Source organism: Arachis hypogaea, chromosome 19 (assembly GCF_003086295.3).
Source record: "Arachis hypogaea cultivar Tifrunner chromosome 19, arahy.Tifrunner.gnm2.J5K5, whole genome shotgun sequence".
NCBI lineage: Eukaryota > Viridiplantae > Streptophyta > Magnoliopsida > Fabales > Fabaceae > Arachis > Arachis hypogaea.
The window spans coordinates 83,065,360-83,077,438 of record NC_092054.1 but is presented as its reverse complement, the minus strand read 5'-3'; the positions used below and the strand labels follow the sequence as shown (position 1 = coordinate 83,077,438).

The 12,079-nt window shown below is 39.8% G+C and overlaps 1 non-coding gene across 1 annotated transcript; it reads left to right on the top strand.

The window, feature by feature from the left end:
• The first annotated feature begins 10,997 nt into the window (after positions 1–10,997).
• LOC112781033 (small nucleolar RNA R71) lies at positions 10,998–11,105 on the top strand. Its single transcript, XR_003191832.1, has one exon. It is a non-coding gene; the product is annotated as a small nucleolar RNA R71 (small nucleolar RNA).
• Positions 11,106–12,079: the final 974 nt, after the last annotated feature.

Here is a 12,079-nt window from a genome sequence, read left to right as displayed (position 1 = left end):
TCCTTCTGCCATTCATGAGCTATGATGAATACTCTTTCTCTGAAGAGGATGAAGACACCATTGTAGAGCAAGTTGCTAAGTATCTAGGAGCAATCATGATGTTGAATGCCAATTTATTTGGTAATGAGACTTGGGAGGATGAACCCCCCCCCCTTGCTCACCAATGAACTGAGTGCACTAATGAGGCAAACATTGCCTCAGAAGAAACCAGATCCCGGAAAGTTCTTCATACCTTGTACCATAGGCACCATGACCTTTGAGAAAGCTCTGTGTGACCTTGGGTCAGGGATAAACCTCATGCCACTCTCTGTAATGGAGAAACTGAGAATCTTTGAGGTACAAGCTGCAAGAATCTCATTAGAGATGGCAGACAAATCAATGAAACAGGCTTATGGACTAGTAGAGGACGTGTTAGTAAAGGTTGAAGGCCTTTACATCCCTGCTGATTTCATAATCCTAGACACTGGGAAGGATGAGGATGAATCCATCATCCTTGGCAGACCCTTCCTAGCCACAGCAAGAGCTGTGATTGATATTGACAGAGGAGAGTTGGTCCTTCAGTTGAATGAGGGCTACCTTGTATTTAAGACTCAAGGTTCTCCTTCTGTAACCATGGAGAGGAAGCATGCAAAGCTTCTCTCAATACAGAGTCAAACAAAACCCCCACATTCAAACTCTAAGTTTGGTTTTGGGAAGCCACAACCAAACTCTAAGTTTGGTGTTAAGAGGCCCCAACATTGCTCTGATTTTCTGTGAGGCTCCATGAGAGCTCACTGTCAAGCTATTGACATTAAAGAAGCGCTTGTTGGGAGGCAATCCAATGTTATTTAATTATATCTATTTATTTTCCATTGCTATTTGATAAACCACTATTTCATGGTTTATCTTGTGCTCAATTGAGTGGTTTTTATCAACTCTTTACCCATTTATTCATACTAATCGCATGCTTTATGTCTTCCTTCCTGATTTTGTGCTATGATTGAAAACATGCTTCTTTGGCCTTTATATTGCTAATATTAATCCTCTCTTATCACCATTAGATTCCTTGATATGTGTGTTAAGTGATTTCAGAGATTACAGGGCAGGAATGGCTCAGAGGATAGAAAGGAAGCATGCAAAAGTGGAAGGAATACAAGAAGTTGGAGAAACTACTAAGCTGTCCAGCCTGACCTCTTCGCACTCAAACGGCTATAACTTTAGCTGCAGAGGTCCAAACGACGTGGTTCTAGTTGCATTGGAAAGCTAACATTTGGTGCTTCGATTTCATATATAATTTTCCATAGCTGCCCCGAAGTTAGGCAACGCGAACGCGTGAATGATGCTCCCGCGTCGCATCTGCAAACATCAATCCGCGCGGACGCGTGGACGACACCTCCGCGTCACTTGCCCGCAACTTGAACGTAACAGAAATCACAGGGGGCAATTTCTGGGCTGTTTTTGACCCAGTTTTCGGCCCAGAAAATACAGATTAGAGGCTATAAAGTGGGGGAATGCATCCATTCATAATCATGCTTTCATATTCACAATTTTAGGATTAGATGTAGTTTTAGAGAGAAAGGTTCCCTCCTGTCTCTTAAGATTTAGTTTTAGGATTTAGGATTATTTCTTCTTCATCACAGGTTCAATATTCCTTTTTATTTATTTTCTCAATTTAATTTATGAATTCTTCTATGTTACAGATTATTCTTTTGGTTAATGTTATTTGAGGTATTTCAGTTTATTATTGCTCTCTTTTATTTATATTACTGTTGCTTCCAATCTGAAGACATTTTTATTCCAGTAGATTTATTTTTCCCTTTTGGTCTTGGTTAAGAAATCAGTAACTCAGGAGTTATCAAACTCAACATGATTGATAATCGTTATCTTTGCTAATTGAATTGAACTTCAATAATCCCAATCTTTCCTATTAACTAGGATTTGAGGATCTAACTAATTAGTCACTTGACCTTCCCTTGCTCTAGCAAAGGTTAACTAAGTGAAATTAAGGTTCAATTTTCATCATCATTGATAAGGATAACTAGGATATGACTTCCAATTTCTCATACCTTGCCAAAAGTATGTTTTTACAGTTATTTATTTATTTTACAGTCTTTTACCTATTTTAATTGCAATTTAAATTACTTGTTCCTCATCTTCACAACCCCGATTTACAATCTTCATAACCAATAATAAGAACATACTTTCCTGCAATTCCTTGAGAAGACGACCCGAGGTTTGAATACTTCGGTTATCAATTTTTAAGGGGTTTGTTACTTGTAACAACCAAAACGTTTGTAAGAAAGGTTGATTGCTTGGTTTAGTAACTATACTTGCAACGAGAGTTTACTATAACTTCTAAACCATCAATCTTCTAGTTCTTTCAAAATGGCGCCATTGCCGGGGAATTGCAAACGTGTGCCTTATTATTGGTTAATGTAAATATTTTCTTTTGCTTGTTTATTTGTTTTTATTTTTGTTTTTATTTTTGCTTTTTCATAAATTAAGAGGTTATTGGTTTTTATTTAGTTATTAAAATTTTTTTTTAAAAATTTGTTTTTCGTGTTCATCTTAACCTTCAAGTTGTTCTTAGCTGTTTTCTTCGTTTTGATCTAAAAATTTTAAGTTTAGTGTCATTTTATTGTTTTTTTCTCTTTCCTCATTAAATTCAAAAATTCAAAATTTAAAACTCAAATTTCAAAATTCAAATCTTTTTCAAAAAATCATATCTTTTTCAAAATCTTATCTTATCTTATTTCAAAAATCAAATTTCAAAATTCAATATTTAAATTTCAAATTTCAAATTTCAAATTTCAAATTTCAAATTTCAAAATTCAATTTTCAAAAATTTTAAAAATCAAAATTTCAAATTCAAAATTTAAATAACCTTTTAATTTAAATTTGTTTTTATTTTCGTTTTTTAATTTTTATTAGTTACCATTAATTCTCACTCCTCTCGCTTTGAGTTTGGTTCTAAATCTGTTGAAAGGAGTGGAAGCTATAATAGGAATATGCATCAAGGTCTAAGCAATCAAAGATGGATGGAGCCAAGAGGATCTGATCAACCCTTTAGGCAACAACACCCTCCAAGATATCATGGGCAAAGACCACTCTACAATGCATACCAAGCTGATAGATATGGTAGACCCCCTTGTAATTACCAACAAGCCCCACCCTGTGCTTATGAACCACCTCCCCAACATACCTTTGGACCACCATACTCACAAGCCCCCTACTACCAGACATCATTACATGATTCTAACCCGTATCCACCACACCAACCACCTTATGAGCCATATGAACCATATATAGAACCACCCCAATTCCAACCCAATTACTCCCAAGAACCACCACCTCAATATTTACCATCTCCATATCCATCAATCCAAGAGCACTATGATCCTACTTATGATAGCCGAGCGCAACAAGAATCAAGGGATCGTCTCACGGAAACATGTGCAAAACTTCAAGCAACCCTTCGCCAACTGGATCAAGCGATAAATCGATTACCTTCCCGACGTTCAGACACTCAAGGAACCCCCATGGCCTCATGTGGGCAATCTAATGAAGAGCGTAGCATGAAGGAGATATTAGAAACTCCAGTGGACAGTGAGCAGCACGATTTTATATTGAAACAATTGGAAGAAGCTACGCCTGCCATTGAGGAGGAAGAAGTGGTTGAAGACTTAGGAGATGCGAAACCTCCATGGGAAACTCAAGTTATAGAGCCTCATTCAAAGACGTTTGAAATTGATGTTGAGGAGGGTGTACAAACTCCAAGGCATATCATGGTTGAAAACTTTGAAGGAGATGATCAAGAGATGGATTCAATCATTGATGAAGTCTTATCTACATTTGAATCCTCTCCCGTTGGACTAGACATGGAGATTAAAGAAGAAGAAGCACAACCTCCCATACCCTTGGTAAACAATGAAGAAGAGATTGAATTGGAAGAAAGCTACCAAGAGGAAGAGGTTGATATTGAAGAAGTTTGCAAAGAGGTGGAAGTTGTCAAAAAGCACAAGGGAGTGGAGCTTAAAATCACTTTGCCAAAGTTATTGGAGACCCCTCCCCATAAGTTGCCATCATCCTTCACAACATTTAAGTGGGTGAAATTCATATCCCTTAGCTTTCTAATTCCACTTGAATATGGGCTACTGGAGACGGATGGTCAACTTAGAGCTCTTTGTGGCATTAAGAGTAAGAGGAAAATGGTCAGTGGTAAGAATTGTCCTGCAAGGTTCATTATGGTTGGAAGCTTTAAGTTTAAATGCAAAGGTTGGTGTAAAGCTCAATTGAATGGGTCTAGGAAGCTGTTTGGTAGCTGTGGTGCGAAGAAATTGTGATTACACTTTAATTATGTAAAATTCATCGCTCTTTCTTTCCCTGGTAATGGCGCCAAAAACATGATGCCAATACCATGGTTCACAACTTCGCACAACTAACCAGCAAGTGCACTGGGTCGTCCAAGTAATAGCTTACGTGAGTAAGGGTCGAATCCCACGGAGATTGTTGGTATGAAGCAAGCTATGGTCACCTTGTAAATCTCAGTCAGGCGGATATAAAATAGTAATGGGGTTTTCGAAAATAATTAATAAAACAGGGATAGAAATACTTATGTAAATCATTTGTGAGAATTTCAGATAAGCGAATAGAGATGCTTTCGTTCCTCTAAACCTCTGCTTTCTTGCTATCTTCATCCAATCAGTCTTACTCCTTTCCATGGCTGGCTTTATGTAATGCATTACCATTGTCAATGGCTACTTTTGGTCTTCTCTCGGGAAAATGATCCAAATGCCCTGTCACGGCACGGCTAATCGTCTGGAGGCATCACCCTTGTCAATGGTTACATCCTATCCTCTCAGTGAACATGGTCAACGCACCCTGTCACGGCACGGCTATTCATCTGTCGGTTCTCGATCATACTGGAATAGGATTTACTATCCTTTTGCGTCTGTCACTACGCCCAACAATTGCGAGTTTGAAGCTCGTCACAGTCATTCAATCATTGAATCCTACTCGGAATACCACAGACAAGGTTTAGACTTTTCGGATTCTCTTGAATGCCGCCATCAATCTAGCTTATACCACGAAGATTCTGGTTAAGAGATCTAAGAGACACTCATTCAATCGAAAGTAGAACGGAAGTGGTTGTCAGGCACGCGTTCATGGGGAATGATGATGATTGTCACGTTCATCACATTCAGGTTGAAGTGAGAATGAATATCTTAGAAGCGAAATAAGATGAATTGAATAGAAAACAGTAGTACTTTGCATTAATCTTTGAGGAACAGCAGAGCTCCACACCTTAATCTATGGAGTGTAGAAACTCTACCGTTAAAAATACATAAGTGAAAGGTCTAGGCATGGCCGAATGGCCAGCCCCTCTGATCTAAGAACCAGGCGTCCAAAGATGTCTAATACAATAGTAAAAGGTCCTATTTATAATAAACTAGTCACTAGGGTTTACAGAAATAAGTAATTGATGCATAAATCCACTTCCGGGGCCCACTTGGTGTGTGCTTGGGCTGAGCTTGAGTGTTGCACGTGTAGAGGTCCTTCTTGGAGTTGAACGCCAGCATTTGTGCCAGTTTGGGTGTACAACTCTGGTTTTGGATCCTTTTCTGGCGCTGGACGCCAGAATTGGGCAGAGAGCTGGTGTTGAACGCCAGTTTGCATCGTCTATTCTTGGCCAAAGTTTGGAATATTATATATTTCTGGAAAGCCCTGGATGTCTACTTTCCAACGCAATTAGAAGCGCGCCATTTTGAGTTCTGTAGCTCCAGAAAATCCACTTTGAGTGCAGGGAGGTCAGAATCCAACAGCATCAGCAGTCCTTTTTCAACCTCTAAATCTGATTTTTGCTCAAGTCCCTCAATTTCAGTCAGAAAATACCTGAAATCACAGAAAAACACATAAACTCATAGTAAAGTCCAGAAATGTGAATTTAACATAAAAACTAATGAAAACGTCCCTAAAAGTAACTAGATCCTACTAAAAACATACTAAAAATAATGCCAAAAAGCGTATAAATTATCCGCTCATCACAACACCAAACTTAAATTGTTGCTTGTCCCCAAGCAACTAAAAATCAAATAGGATAAAAAGAAGAGAATATACTATAAATTCCAAACTATCAATGAAACATAGCTCCAATCAAATGAGCGGGACTTATAGCTTTTTGTTTCTTGAATAGTTTTGGCATCTCACTTTATCCATTGAGGTTCAGAATGATTGGCATCTATAGGAACTCAGAGTTCAGATAGTGTTATTGATTTTCCTAGTTCAGTATGATGATTCTTGAACACAGCTATTTTATGAGTCTTGGCCGTGGCCCTAAGCACTTTGTTTTCCAGTATTACCACCGGATACATAAATGCCACAGACACATAATTGGGTGAACCTTTTCAGATTGTGACTCAGCTTTGCTAAAGTCCCCAATTAGAGGTGTCCAGGGTTCTTAAGCACACTCTTTTTTTGCTTTGGACCTTGACTTTAACCGCTCAGTCTCAAGTTTTCACTTGACACCTGCACGCCACAAGCACATGGTTAGGGACAGCTTGGTTTAGCCGCTTAGACCAGGATTTTATTCCTTTAGGCCCTCCTATCCACCGATGCTCAAAGCCTTGGGATCCTTTTTATTTGCCCTTGCCTTTTGGTTTTAAGGGTTATTGGGTTTTTGCTCTTGCCTCTTGGTTTTAAGAGCTTTTGGCTTTTTCTGCTTGCTTTTTCTTTTTCTTTCTATTTTTTTTCGCCTATTTTTTTTCTGCAAGCTTTGTTCTTTGCTGCTTTTTCTTGCTTCAAGAATCATTTTTATGATTTTTCAGATTATCAAATAACATGTCTCCTTGTCATCATTCTTTCAAGAGCCAACATATTTAACATTCATGAACAACAACTTCAAAAGACATATGCACTGTTCAAGCATTCATTCAGAAAACAAGAAGCATTGTCACCACATCAATATAATTAAGCTAAGTTCAAGGATAAATTCGAAACTCATGTACTTCTTGTTCTTTTGAATTAAAACATTTTTCATTTAAGAGAGGTGATGGATTCATAGGACATTCATAACTTTAAGACAAAGTTACTAACTACTAATGATCATGTAATGAAGACACAAACATGGATAAACACTTAACATAGAGAAAACGAAAAACAGAAGAAATAAGAACAAGGAATGAATCCACCTTAGTGATGGTGGCATTTCCTTTTTGAGAAACCAATGATGTCCTTGAGCTCTTCTATGTCTCTTCCTTGTCTTTGTTGCTCCTCCCTCATTGCTTTTTGATCTTCTCTTATTTCATGAAGGATGATGGAGTGCTCTTGATGTTCCACCCTTAGTTGTCCCATATTGGAACTCAATTCTCCTAGGGAGGTGTTGATTTGCTCCCAATAGTTTTGTGGAGGAAAATGCATTTGAGGCATCTCTGGGATCTCATGGTGATGAGCTTCATACGCCTCTTGAGCTCCATGAATGGGCTCTCTTGCTTGCTCCATCTTTTTCTTAGTGATGGGCTTGTCCTCTTTAATGAGGATATCTCCCTCTATGTCAATCCCAGCCGAATTGCATAGGTGGCAAATGAGGTGAGAAAAGGCTAACCTTGCCATAGTGGAGGACTTGTCAGCCACCTTGTAGAGTTCTTGAGGTATAATCTCATGAACTTCCACCTCTTCTCCAATCATGATGCTATGGATCATGATGGCCCGGTCTATAGTAACTTCAGACCGGTTGCTAGTGGGAATGATCGAGCATTGAATGAACTCCAACCATCCTCTAGCTACAGGCTTGAGGTCCAATCTTCTTAGTTGAACCGGCTTGCCTTTGGAGTCAATCTTCCATTGAGCTCCTTCTACACATATGTCCATAAGGACTTGGTCCAACCTTTGATCAAAGTTGACTCTCCTTGTGTAGGGGCGTGCGTTCTCTTCCATGTTTGGCAAGTTGAATGCCAACCTCACATTTTCCGGACTAAAATCTAAGTATTTCCCCCGAACCATTGTAACATAGTTCTTTGGATCTGGGTTCTTACTTTGATCATGGTTCTTGGTGAACCATGCATTGGCATAGAACTCTTGAACCATTAGGATGCCGACTTGTTGGATGGGATTTGTTAGAACTTCCCAACCTCTTCTTTGAATTTCATGTCGGATCTCCGGATACTCATTTCTTTTGAGTTTGAAAGGGACCTCAGGGATCACCTTCTTTTTGGCCACAACATCATAGAAGTGGTCTTGATGGGCTTTGGAGATGAACCTTTCCATCTCCCATGACTCGGAGGTGGAAGCTTTTGTCTTCCCTTTCCCCTTTCTAGAGGATTCTCCGGTCTTAGGTGCCATCAATGGTAATGGAAAAGCAAAAAGCTTATGCTTTTACCACACCAAACTTAGAATTTTGCTCGCCCTCGAGCAAGAGAAGAAAGAATAGATGAAGAAGAAGAAGAAATGGAGGAGAGGGGGAAGGGTTGTGTTTCGGCCAAGAAGAGAAGAGAGGGTTGTGTTGTGTGAAAATGAGGAAGAATGGAAGGCTTTATATAGGGATGGGAGGGGGGTTAAGGTTCGGCCATGTAGGGTGGCTTTGGGTGGGAAATTGATTTTGAATTTTGAAGGTAGGTGGAGTTTATGAGGTAGGTTTATAGGGAAGAGTGGATGGATGTGAGTGGTGAAGAGATGATGGGGAAGAGAGATTGAGGTGATTGGTGAAGGGTTTTGGGGAAGAGTGTTTATGGGATTGTGTGAAAGAGGGGTGAGAAGAAGTGAGTGGAGGTAGGTGGGGATCCTGTGGGGTCCACAGATCCTGAGGTGAGCCTGTGGGGTCCACAGATCCTGAGGTATTCAAGGATTTACAACCTTACACCAAATTAGGCATGTAAAATGCCCTTGCACACAACTCTGGGCGTTCAGTGCCAGGTTGGTGCCCATTTTGGGCGTTCAACGCCCATTTACTGGCCATTTTTGGCGTTGAACGCCAGAACCATGCTTGTTCTGGGCGTTCAGCGCCAGCTCCTCTCCAGGGTGCATTTCTGGCGTTCAGCGCCCAGATGATGCCCATTTTGGGTGTTCAGCGCCCAGACACTTCCCATTTTGGGCGTTCAACGCCAGAACCATGCTCTGTTCTGGCGTTGAACGCCAGGCAGATGCTTCCTCCAGGGTGTGATTTTTCTTCTGCTGTTTTTGATTCCGTTTTCAATTTCTATATTTATTTTGTGACTCCACATGATCATGAACCTATAAAGACATATAACTAAGAAAAATATAGTTAGATAAAAATTGGGTTGCCTCCCAACAAGCGCTTCTTTAATGTCAATAGCTTGACAGTGGGCTCTCATGGAGCCTCATAGATATTCAGAGCATTGTTGAGACCCTCCAACACCAAACTTAGAGTTTGGATATGGGAGTTCAACGCCAAACTTAGAGTTTGGTTGTGGCCTCCCAACACCAAACTTAGAGTTTGACTGTGAGGGCTTTGTTTGACTCTGCTTTGAGAGAAGCTTTTTCTGCTTCCTCTCCAGGGATGCAGAGAGAGGTCCTTGAGTTGTAAACACAAGGTTGTCCTTATTCAGTTGAAGAATCAATTCTCCTCTGTCCACATCAATCACAGCTCTTGCTGTGGCTAGGAAAGGTCTTCCTAGGATGATGGATTCATCCTCTTCCTTCCCAGTATCCAGGACTATGAAATCAGCAGGGATGTAAAGGCCTTCAACCTTTACTAACACGTCCTCTACTTGTCCATAAGCCTGTTTTCTTGAATTGTCTGCCATCTCTAATGAGATTTTAGCAGCTTGCACCCCATAGATTCCCAGTTTCTCTATTACAGAGAGGGGCATGAGGTTTATTCCTGAACCAAGGTCACGCAGAGCCTTAAAGATCATGGTGCCTATGGTACAAGGTATTATGAACTTTCTAGGATCCTGTCTCTTCTGAGGCAATGTCAGTTGATCCAGATCACTTAGTTCATTGGTGAACAAGGGAGGTTCATCTTCCCAAGTTTCAATACCAAATAATTTTGCATTCAGCTTCATGATTGCACCAAGAAACTTGGCAGTTTGCTCTTCAGTAACATCCTCATTCTCTTCAGAAGAGGAATACTCATCAGAGCTCATGAATGGCATAAGGAGGTTCAATGGAATCTCTATGGTCTCTAGATGAGCCTCAGAGTCCTTTGGTTCCTCAGAGGGAAACTCCTTATTGATCACTGGACGTCCCAGGAGGTCTTCCTCCTTGGGATTCACGTCCTCTCCTTCCCTTACAGGTTCGGCCATGGTGCTTATGTCAATGGCCTTGCACTCTCCTTTTGGATTCTCTTCTGTATTGCTTGGGAGAGTACTAGGAGGGATTTCAGTGATCTTTTTACTCAGCTGGCCCACTTGTGCTTCCAAATTTCTAATAGAAGACCTTGTTTCATTCATGAAACTCACAGTGACCTTAGATAGATCAGAGACTAAGTTTGCTAAGCTAGATTGATTCTGCTTAGAACTCTCTGTTTGCTGCTGAGTGGATGATGGAAAAGGCTTGCTATTGCTAAACCTGTTTCTTCCACCATTATTAAAGCCTTGTTGAGGCCTTTGATCCTTCCATGAGAAATTTGGATGATTTCTCCATGATTGATTATAGGTGTTTCCATAAGGTTCACCTAAGTAATTCACCTCTGCTATTGCAGGGTTCTCAGGATCATAAGCTTCTTCTTCAGAAGATGCCTCTTGAGTACTGTTGGATGCATCTTGCATTCCATTCAGACTCTTGGAAATCATATTGACTTGCTGAGTCAATATTTTATTCTGAGCCAATATGGCATTCAGAGTATCAATTTCAAGAACTCCCTTCTTCATAGGCGTCCCATTATTCACAGGATTCCTCTCAGAAGTGTACATAAACTGGTTATTAGCAACCATGTCAATGAGTTCTTGAGCTTCTGTAGGCGTTTTCTTTAGGTGAATGGATCCACCTGCAGAAGTATCCAATGACATCTTAGATAACTCAGACAGACCATCATAGAATATATCCAGGATGGTCCATTCTGAAAGCATGTCAGAAGGATACTTTTTGGTCAACTGTTTGTATCTTTCCCAAGCTTCATAGAGGGATTCACCATCTTTTTGCTTGAAGGTTTGAATATCCACTCTAAGCTTGCTCAACTTTTGAGGAGGAAAGAACTTGGCTAAGAAAGCCGTGACCAGCTTATCCCAAGAGTTTAGGCTGTCTTTGGGTTGAGAGTCCAACCATATTCTAGCTCTGTCTCTTACAGCAAAAGGGAAAAGCATGAGCCTGTAGACTTCAAGATCTACTCCATTAGTCTTAACAGTATCACAGATCTGCAAGAATTCAGTTAAGAACTGAAAAGGATCTTCAGATGGAAGTCCATGAAACTTGCAGTTCTGCTGCATCAGAGAAACTAGCTGAGGTTTCAGCTCAAAATTGTTTGCTCCAATGACAGGAATGGAGATGCTTCTTCCATGTAAATTGGAATTAGGTGCAGTAAAGTCACCAAGCATTCTCCTTGCATTATTATTGTTGGGTTCGGCTGCCATCTCCTTTACTTGTTCGAAATTTTCAAGAAGGTTGTCTTTGGATTGTTGTAATTTAGCTTCTCTTAGTTTCCTCTTCAGAGTCCTTTCAGGTTCTGGATCAGCTTCAACAAGAATGCCTTTTTCCTTGTTCCTGCTCATAAGAAAGAGAAGAAAACAAGAAAAGAAGAGGAATCCTCTATGTCACAGTAAAGAGGTTCCTTATTGTTAGTAGAAGAAAAGAAGAAGAGAAAAATCGAACTCAGAAAGAGAGAGAGAGAGAGAGAGAGAGAGAGAGAGAGGATTCGATTTTGGTGGGTGAGAGAGAGATGTTAGTAGAGAATAAATAAATAGAATAAGATGAGAGCGGGAAATTTGAAAATAGTTTTGAAAAAGAGTTAGTGATTTTTGAAAATAGTTTTTGAAAAAGGTTAGTAATTTTCGAAAATAAAAATCAAAAATTAAAATAATTAGTTAATTAAAAATAATTTTTCAAGAAGAGGGAAGATATTTTCGAAAATTAGAGGAGAGAGTTAGTTAGGTAGTTTTGAAAAAGATAAGAAACAAACAAAAAGTTAGTTAGTTAGTTGAAACAATTT